This window comes from Callospermophilus lateralis, chromosome 13 (assembly GCF_048772815.1).
Source record: "Callospermophilus lateralis isolate mCalLat2 chromosome 13, mCalLat2.hap1, whole genome shotgun sequence".
NCBI lineage: Eukaryota > Metazoa > Chordata > Mammalia > Rodentia > Sciuridae > Callospermophilus > Callospermophilus lateralis.
The window spans coordinates 44,331,590-44,342,833 of record NC_135317.1 but is presented as its reverse complement, the minus strand read 5'-3'; the positions used below and the strand labels follow the sequence as shown (position 1 = coordinate 44,342,833).

At 36.5% G+C, this 11,244-nt stretch overlaps 1 pseudogene; it reads left to right on the top strand.

Moving 5' to 3' along the window:
• Positions 1-840: 840 nt before the first annotated feature.
• Positions 841-2,154, top strand: LOC143412045 (growth arrest-specific protein 7 pseudogene; annotated as a pseudogene).
• Positions 2,155-11,244: the final 9,090 nt, after the last annotated feature.

Genomic DNA, 11,244 nt, shown 5'->3' with positions numbered 1-11,244 from the left:
GACACATATGACCTGCCAAAATTGAATCAAGGGTATTTAAAACCTAAACTAACAAACTAGTAATCAGTAATAGAAGATAGGAGCAGTAATAGAAAACCCTCTAAAAAATAAAAACCCAGGACCATATTGATTCTCAGTTGAATTCTACAAGACCCTTAAAGAATTAATTCCAATGCTTCTCCAAATATTTTGAGATAGAAAGAAATAAGATACTTCCAAATTCATTTTATGAAGCCAATATCACCCTCATATCAAAACCAGATATGAACACATCAAGGAAAGAAAAATATGAACCTATATCTCTGACAAACTTAGATGAAAAAATCCTTAATAAAATATTAGCAAATAATATTAAATAAAATATTAAAAGATGGTACATTATGACAAAGTTGGTTTTATACCAGATTGCAAGGATTTTTTAACATATATAAGCCAATAAGTGCAAATCACCACATAAATAGAATTAAGGATGAAAATCACATAGTCATGTCAATCAATGCAAAGAAAACTTTCAACAAAATTCAGCAACCATTCATGATAAGAACATGGAAAAACCTAGAGATAGAAGGAATTTACCTCAACATCATTAGGATATATATGACAAACTCATAGCCAATATCATAGTTAATAAAGAAAACTGGGGGTCCTGCAGTGTGGCAGAGCCTGCAGTAACCGGAGCCTAGATCTGCGAGTTTGCAGCTAGGTCTGCATCCGCCTGAGCCTAGCAATCCAGTGGGAAGTGCAGAAACCGCAGCCTGGATCTGTGAGTTTCTGGAAACCTTCAGGGACACTTCAAATCAACAGAGTAGAAACTATCCTGCCTCGGAACCACCTGGCTAGATGGGAAGACGCACAAACAAAATGAAAAAACAAGGGGATAAAGTGCTCCAAACAAACCAAGCTGCTCCCATAAGAGAATCCATCGAAGAAATGTCAGAGAAGGAGTTCAGGATGTATTTAGTAAAAATGTTCTACGACTTAAAGAATTATATAAGAGAGCAGGCACAGGAGTTTTGCAGTAAAATAACAGAATCGCTTCAGGAGATGAAAGATCACTTCTGTAAAGATATATTAGAGGTCCTGAAAAGAAATAAAGAAGAAATCATTGAAGGGAAGGAATCACTAAACCAACTTAAAAGTTCAATGGAACGTATCACCCACAGACAAGACCATCTGGAAGATAGAACCTCAGGCAATGAAGACAAAATACTTAATCTTGAAAATAAAGTTGACTCCACAGAGAAGATGATAAATTGCGTGACATTCCCTCACCCAGACACCATGCCTGAACAGCAACTGCTAAAGCCAACCGAGTGGAGCTACTGTGACTACTTCTGGGCTGATAAGAAGGATCCCCAAGGCAATGGCACGGTGGCTGGGTTCGAACTGCTGCTCCAAAAGCAACTGAAGGGCAAACAAATGCAGAAAGAAATGTCTGAATTCGTACGAGAGAGGATAAAGATTGAAGAAGAATATGCAAAGAACTTGGCGAAGCTCTCTCAGAACTCCTTGGCTGCACAGGAGGAAGGCTCCTTGGGAGAAGCCTGGGCCCAGGTGAAGAAGAGTCTGGCAGATGAAGCAGAGGTTCATCTCAAGTTCTCCGCCAAGCTTCACAGCGAGGTAGAGAAGCCCTTAATGAACTTTCGTGAGAACTTCAAGAAAGACATGAAAAAGTGTGACCACCATATCGCTGACCTCTGCAAGCAGCTCGCCAGCCGCTACGCGTCGGTGGAGAAGGCCTGAAAAGCCCTCACAGAGCGGCAGAGAGGCCTGGAGATGAAGACCCAGCAGCTGGAGATCAAGCTGAGCAATAAGACAGAGGAGGACATCAAGAAGGCACGGAGAAAGTCCACGCAGGCTGGTGATGACCTCATGCGTTGTGTGGACCTCTACAACCAGGCGCAGTCCAAGTGGTTTGAAGAGATGGTGACCACCACTTTGGAGCTGGAGCCGCTGGAGGTGGAGAGGGTGGAGATGATCCGGCAACGTCGGTGTCAGTTCACACAGCTGCGGCATGAGACAGACATGTTCAACCAAAGCACAGTCGAGCCTGTGGACCAACTGCTTCGAAAAGTGGACCCAGCCAAAGACAGAGAGCTGTGGGTCAGAGAGCACAAAACGGGCAACATTCGTCCCATGCACATGGAGATCTAGACACGCCTGTGCGGCCCCAGGGGTCCTGCCCAGGAGAGGGGCAGGGGGTCCCGTGGAGAGGGGGTGGTGGCTCCCGCTCGGTGAAGCTGCCCTCCCACCCACTCTCCTGTCCACTGAGGAGAGAGGAGAGAGCTGGCAATTCCAGAAGGGTGATCTGGATGGCTCAGCTGGGGAATCCCAAATATTCCCAGGCCAAGAAGACAGACCTGCAACCCCCCCTTGTCTCCAAGACTGAAGCCCCCCGCCCCCCAAACCCCATGCCGTGCTTGTTGCTCTGAGAACAAACTGAGGCTGGAACTTTGTGGTCCCTGCTGAGTTCCATAGGGGTGGCCGTCACATACTTGTGCCCTTGGATGCCCCAAAGCCCATCCTTCACCTGGTCCCTTTATCTCCTGGGGCTTTGGAAGATCAGGGAAGGGCTGTCTCTGCCTCCAAGCCAATGCCAGGATCAGAGTCATGGATAGAAGGCATCCTCAGCTCAGCCTGCACCTAGAATCCTTTAGGGCCCTCTCTCTATTTTTCTCATTTGCATTCTGGGAGCCCAAATCTGGCTTTTCTTGGCCACTTTTCATCCCCGTGGGTCTTGGGAAGACCTGTTTTCTGTCTTCCCTGACCAACCCTGCCCAGAGAAGTCAGGATGGAACTACCTCATTCGGCAAATTAGCCCCAAGTCAGAGCATTGAATCACGGTTCCTATCAGACCAGGCATCATCTCTGAAGTCTCTGGAAATCCAGATCCCTCCATTCCTCAGCTGCTTTCTCAAGGCCTGCGCACCCCCACCCAGCCACCCCTGCCCAGTCTCACTAGAGGGAGCTTTCCAAAGTTCTCCGCCAGGAAGACCTCCTCCAGCTGTGTGCATGTCCAAAAACTTTGAGAGATGGAGATGAGCCAGAAACCACATGGGGTCTGTCTCCCACGGTGTCCTGTCCAACACGGGGCTACCCTGATTCCCGCTCTCCCAGGCTGCCCACCAAGGGCTTGATAGGGCTAGGTCAATCCCACATGGGAGACAGGTTAGGGCAAGTCTTTGTCAAGACTCCATCTGCTTATGCAAGATAGGGTTTGGACTGCTGTATGAGCATTGCAGACTCTCTCTCCTTGCTATCCAGGTGTGTCCTGCCATCTGGGCCTCCAGCTCCTCCGGAACTTTTCCAGAGCCCTGCACCAAGCCCTCACTTGGTGCCAGCACCTCCTTTCCCTCTGTCCATCTTCCCTGGAGAAGCCTGAGCCAAGCGTGACTCGGGAAGCTTTTCAGCACTACCCCTGGGTTTAGCCCGCCACTTTCTTTCTCGACTACAGCAAACACCATCTCCACCATCTTAGCCTAGAGAATCAGCCTGAGGGGACTGGGAAAAAAAATTGACCCAGTGAGCAAGGAACAGCTTCTAGCCAGAAACCCCTGCCCTGAGAGCCCATCTTTCTTCATCTTTCCCATTGATGGCTTTCAGCTTGACCCTTTCATCTCCCATGGGGGCCGAATTCTAAGAGCCCAATTTGCGGATCTTTCCCTCCATTTTACATTGCTAATAATGGATGTTAATCTTGAATCTTTCAGCATCTCTTCCATTGAATTAGAATGGCTTTCTCATAGTTTATTTTAGAAAGATGTTCAATATACTAAAGCAAACCAGAAAAAAAAAAAAGAAAGAAAACTGAAATCATTTTCTTTAAAATCCAGAAAAAGACAAGAATGTCCACTCTCACCACTCCTATTCAATATAGTACTATACATTTCACCCAGGGAAATTAGTTAAGAGAATGAAATTAAAAAAGAACAAATAGAAAAAGGAAGAAATGAGATTATCACTACTTACAGATTATATGATCATGTACTTATAAGAACCATAAAGCTCCACCAGAAAACTCTTAGAACTAATAAACAAATTTGGCAAACACCTTAAAAAGTCAACATAAAAAGTTAATAGCTTTGCTGTACACCAATAATGAACTTCTGAGAAAGAAATCAGGAAAACAATTCCTTTTACAAAAGCCTTAAAAAATACTTCGGAATAAATCTAACCAAGGAGGTAAAAGACCTTTACAATAAAAACTATAGAACATGAAAGAAATAAATTAAAGAAGACAAAATAAGATGGAAAGACCTACCATGTTCAAGGATAGGCAGAACTTAACATTGTTATAATGGCCATACTACCATAAGCACTCTTTAGATTCAATGCAATCCTCATCAAAGTACTAATGACATTCTTCTCATAACTAGAAAAAAACAGTTCTAGAATTCATTTGGAAGAATAAAAGACCCAGGATAGCCAAAGTAATTGTAAGCCCCCAAAGCAATGCTGGAGGCATTATAATACCTGATTTCAAATTATGTTACAGAGTTATAGAAACATAAACTTTATGGTGCTGGCATAAAAACAGACACACAGACCAATGGTACAAAATAGAAGACACAGAAACAAGCCCACATGGATATAGTCATCTGATCCTTTACAAAGGTGTCAAAAACATATTTTGTAGAAAAGAGCCTTTTAAACAAATGGTACTGGGCAAACTGGTTATCCATGCAAGACTAAATTCTTCTCTCTCACCCTGCACAAAAATCAACTCAAAATGGATCAAAGACCTAGGAATTACACTAGAAGCTTTGCAATTCCTAAAATAAAACTTAGGGTCAACACCCCAACGTATAAGCACAGACCATGACTTCCCCAGTACAACCCTAAGCTCAGAAAATAATGTCAAGAATTAATAAGGATGACATCAAATTAAAAAGCTTCTGCTTGGCAAAGGAAACAATTAAAAATATGAAAAGAGGACCTACAGAATGGGAGAAAGTATTTGCTAGCCATGTTTGTGACAGGATTAATGTCCAGAATCTATAAATCACTCAAAAAACTTAAGACCAAAAAAAAAAACCCTGATTAATAAATGGGCAAATGAACTAAACAAATATTTTTTAGAAGAAGAAATACAAATGACCAAATAAATGAAAATAAAAATTTATGAAATATAGATACATAAGAAATGCTCAGCATCTTTAGCAATTAGGGAAATACAAATCAAAACTACACTGAATTTTAACTCACTTCAATTAGAATGGCAGGCATCACGAATACCATCAATAATCGTTGGAGAGGATATGGATAAAAAGAAATGCTTTTACACTAATGATTATAAATTAGTACAAACAATATGGAAATCTATATGGAAGTTTCTCAAAAGACTAGGGACCAAATCACCATAAGACCTAACTATACCACTCCTTGATATTTATCTTAAAGAATTAAAGTCAGTATATCATTGATTGTATTCTTGATGGCTGCCTTTCTGACTGATAGATACATACCAATGTTTATAGTAGCACAATTCACAGTAGCCAAACAATGAAACCAGCCTAGGTATCCATAAATGAATGAGTGGATAAATAAAATGTGGAACATATGTACACAATAGAATTTTATATGAAGAAGAATCAAATTATGTCACTTGCAGGAAAATGAACAGAACTTAAGAACATTATGTTAAGTGAAATAAGCCAAACTCACAATGTCAAGGCTAATATGTTTTAACTTATAGGTGGAAGCTATAGAAAAAAGGAAAAGAAAGTGGTTTGTGTGTGTGCCCATGCAGCATCTCAAGAAAATCAAGGAGAGATCTGTAGAGGAAAGGGACCAGGGGTAGGTAGAAGGTGAGGAAAAGGAGAAATAACACAGAATAATATTGGTCAAATTATAGTAATACTGTGTGCATATAATTAATCCCAGTATTATACATAATTATAGTGCACCAATAAAATATAGAAAAAAATAAACACTATTCACACTAAAAAATTTAGGAGATAAAAGTTTGAGGCGATGAAAATGTTAACTAGCACTGAATGTTACACACTGTTTTGAATTATCACAGTGTAGCTCCTATGTTTGCCCTTTGTTTGTACAGCTACATAAAATCAAAACAAGTATAAACGAACATGAAATGGGAAAAACCAGATGTGGGATTGGATTGAAATTATCAGTAAGAACACAGTTTTCAATATATTTTGATGCATAAATATATGTTTATATATATTTATATTTACATTCACATACTTTCCCCTACTGTGTTCCCTAAGGAATCTGATGAGCATTCACAACCCCAGGAGCAATATGCACATCTACTACAACTAGTACCCACATGTGGGTAAAAGGAATCAGGGTTTCTAAGTCAAACAGCTAATTCTAGGGCTGGAAAAGAGAAAACCTAAGATAAGCTTGGAATACGTCATCCCAGACAGTAAGAAAGTACCCAAAAGAAAAATGCAGACAGAGCAAAAAGATGTGGAATCAGCTTGAAATTGCTACTAATGGTCAAATCTGGGACATGTGAATAACAAAATAATCCATGCTTTCTTCCCCACTTTTGTTGGTTTTATTTTTGGTGTAGAAGAAATGAAAGAAAAACATCATTTGGAAACCATCATAGTAATAATTTGACTCAAGCAAGAATTGTTAATGAGATGCTAATTCTAGTGGGTAAAATTTTCTGAAGGGATTAGACATTTACAGAGTCCCAAAGTGTTTTCACATGAGGTGTTTATGAAATAGAAAGGATAAATGGCAATTTTACCAGGAACAGACCTGGAAGATCTCTTAAATAATCAAAGCCAGTATTGGCCAATAATGGAATCAATTGACAGTATATCCCTTCATGCATCCCTGTTATTGTACGAATGAGGTCCTCAGATATTCTCTGACTCCTGGCTGGAGGCCATCTTCAGGTGTTATACATTGCCTGTACTTACTAGAGGCTGTTCCAGTTCTTGGCCATGGGGGCTTTCCCAACATGGCTCTTACTTTATAAAACCAGGAGACTTACTGCAACCGAAATATAATATAATATTATATATATATATATATATATATATATATATATATATATATATACATACCAGGCATGGTGGTGCATACCTGTAATCCCACTGTGTGTGAGGCTGAGGCAGGAGGATCTGAAGTTCAAAACCAGCCTCAGCAAAACCAAGGAACTAAGCAATTCAGTGAGACCCTATCTCTAAATAAAATACAAAATAGAGCTGAAGATGTGGCTCAGTGGTCAAGTGCTCTAATTCAATCCCAGGTACAAAAAAACCCCATTTTTTTTGAGTGAATTTCAGAAAATTTCCTGATTTTATTATTATGATAGCCATGAAAATAATTCCTTGATTTCAGGAAATACAAGTACTCAGGAATGGAGAGGCATCACTAATAATTCATAGAAAATAAAAAATTTGTTAATTATCTATATTTATATTTTTCTAGAAAGACAAGAGGAGAAGGAAGAAGGGATTAATCAAATATAGTAAAATGTTCACATTTAGCAAATGGTATTCAAGAATTCTTTGTACTATTTTTACAAATTTTCCAAAAGTCCAAAATTGTCAAAATAGAACATTTCAAAAGAAAAAAAAATTAAAAAAATATTATCAAATTATTTCCCACTGATTAAAAAACCATGAATTCATATTGATAAGAGTAAATTAAAAAACTGAAAGTTTGATGAGGAACAGAGATATTTACGCAGTTTCAAATCATGTCCCACAAAACACTAAATATTACAAAGTGAAAAAAAAATTACAGAGGAAAACCCCAGCAGATACGATCTCTAGCAATCAATGTTAACATCACTGGTAATGGGAAAATCAAAATTATAGGTCAAATGATAAGGTGCACTGCAAAAATAACAGAATCACTTATTTTTCTCTTGCCAAAAGACATAATGATCTGAGTTTAATCATCATGAAAAAATCCAACAGAGGGACATTCTGTCTTAAAAAATTCAACGTTATGAATGTGAAGGAAAGTCTGAGGAAGTTCCAAACTGAAATACTAAAAAATACTATAACTAAATGTGATTAATCCATGGATCTGAATGGAATCATTTTGCTATAAAGGACATTATAGACAAATAGCAAAAGTTGAAAAAAATCTGAGAATTAAATTGTGGAATGGATTAATGTTGTATTGTAGTTATGCAGAATGCTCTGATTTATATGAAACATATACTATGGTAATAAGGGATGATGGTAATATATAGCAATTTACTCTTGGCTGACTCAGGGGAAAAGTTCTTTGCACTAGAACTTAGAACATTTTTCTTAATTTTAAGACTGTTTCCAAATGTAAATCAAAGATGACTAAGTAAACAAATGAAAAAGCACAAAGGTCAAAAGTTTTAGGTATATGTTTATGGAAAAAATTAAAATCGTGTTAAATGGCACTACAATGATTACATTAAAACATTGGCATTGGCTATAGTGCCATTATGAATTTTTAGGTTTCTATATAATGATAAAAACTGGGAGATACAAAAAAAAATCATTAAGGTGAGATTTAAGTCCACCAAATTATTAAGGACAACCTGGTTGGGTACTATTTAAGCTGCTGGTATTTGGAAAGTTTAAGTGTGCAAAACCCAAGAAAGAGTTAAAAATATTATATGAATTTTTATCACATATATGATATAAAAACATTTTTTCCTTCAATAAAGTTTTCATACTTCATATTTATTGGGAAGCAATTAAGATGTTATGTAAACAATGTAACAAAGAACAATTTGTCTTTCATATCATATATTTTTTATTTAAAAATCTCTGTATGTTCTTATGCTTCTGAAAGTAGATCTTGACTTTATTTATTAGTACATCCTAGTGGAGAAACTCTAAAGGATCTAGATTCAAGTTCAGCAGCAGCTGCAGAGAAAAGAAAAGAATTATATTCTCTATGTCAGACTTCATAGAAGATTAAGCACAAGTCAGTAAAACAAAGTTGAGAACTTTTTATTATTATAATAAAATATTATTATATAAAATATTTATATTATTATAATAAAAGATCAATTTTTGTATGAATGAAGAATACATATGCATGGTTATAGTACAAAATTACTACTAAATATAATTTGCTCATAGTTGTACACTGAATTAATTAATTATCATTATGGGTAAGTATCAGAGCTTCTGGTTTTTCCATTTTTCATTCATTTATTTAACAACTGAATGCTAAGGTACTTTAACAAGCACTGGAATGACAAGATGAAGATGATACAAGTCACTCCTCAACAATTGTGTAGTATAACATGAAAAACATGAACAGGCAAGTTCCATACAAAGTCATAGATACTGTCACAGATACAAAAGAGCACTATTGGAACACAGAGAAGGCACTTAGATACCAGTTTTGTGCCAATATTATAGGCTTTTTGTTAGAGATGATATGTAAATTGGTATTGAAGGATAAGGAGAAAGTATATCAGAAAGAAGAAAGAAGTACATGCAAACAGCTAGAGTTGAGAAAGAACATTTGTAGAATTATAGTGGTCCAGTTTGGCTAAAAGCTAGAGCTGAATAGGAAAAAATGGGAAGAGATAAGGCAGCATAATTTGAAAAGAATCAAGTTGATTTATGTATTTTTTAATTCCATGCCAAGAAATTTGGAACTTTTTCTGAGGGCTCAAGCAAACCAATGACCTAAGTTCTTCTTGTCAGGTATCTTGGTCACAGTGACAGAAAGGTGACTAACAGAATAAAGTTCATTGGATATGTGTAAGAAAAAGTACATACTGTAGAATCTATTAATCAAAGGGAGGGCACTTGTTATCTATAATTTACTTCAGAAATGTATTACTTAATCTAAATTTAATTCATAAATTTTGGCAACATACCTTCTGTTACTTCTCTAGTTATATTTTCTTTCAACTCCTGCCAGACCTGAAATAAGCCAAACATTATTTGTAATGTTTAAGTTAAATTTGAGACATTATTATGAGGATGATATATCACTTAGAAAATGTGGCCTTTGAGACTTTTAGAGATTAGAACCTGAGAATTGCTTTAAAAAAAAATCACATGAACACACCACACACACACGCACAGACACACACACCCAGGGGAGTATTATTCAGACATAAAGAAAAATAATATCATGCCATTTTCAGGAAAATGGATGGAACATACTGTTATGCATTAAGTAAAATAAGCCAGATTCAGAAAGACAAGTACTGCATTTCATATGTGAGAAAAAAAAAGATGACAAAAGGCATATGAGGGACTATTAGGGAAGGGGAAAGGGATCGGAAAGGAAAGGCAGTTAAGATCAAAGCATGATATATGCATGTATGAAAATGTTGCAATAAAATCCATTGTTTTGTACAATTAATATGTGCTAATAATTATAATAAAAGTAATATGCATAAAATTCATACTTATTTCAAGTTCAGATAATGGAGAATATGTGTGCAATGCTGTTTAGATTACTCTGATAAAATATAATTTATATTTCAGAAGGGTGATGTTTTATGTTATTAATGTAAGTTTAATTATTCAACTTGTATTTTATAATGAATGTGTTATTTTGTGATTCTTAGAAAAACTGCCTTTTATAAAAGTTTAATCAGTTTTTAAAATTTAATATATTCTTCCTTAAAATGAACTCTGAATTTGCTACTTTTAGAAAATTAAAAAATCAATATATGTCCTATGCTATTAATTTTTCAGCACAGAACCTTAAATACAAAAATGAAAAAAGCAAAAATATCATAATGTCAAGTGAAAACTCTCCTGGCAAAAATTTAAAATATGCATCTGGATTATGACCCAACGTTTCTTTTATTAATATAGACACAAAAATTTAAGAAAGTTTGCTTGAAAAAAATAAAGATACAGGTTAAAGCCAGTTTGTTAGGTGGAAGGCTAAATTTCACGGAAGGGTAGGAGATGTACTAATGTTTAATGTTATGAACATGGAGAAAACTGCTTCAACAACCAGTCCAATTGAGATCTCAGACTACAGCAATCATTTATTATAATAATCTTCCTTAAAGTTTGGAAAAAATGCTAGTAAGATAGAACTTCATGAAATGTTAAAACCTTGCAAGTAAGAGATGGGTAAACGAATTTGGTATTAATGCTAGTTTAACACTGTACTTTCTTAAATAATAGCTAAAAAATCATTAAAAGTCTATTGCTTTCTAAAGCATCTTCAAAACCCACCCTTTTCTACTATTATTTTAGAGCATACGTTACTATGTCCTGCAATATTGTTAACATAGCAGAAATAATCAAATTCCTAGAAATTCTATAAGACACTAAGAAT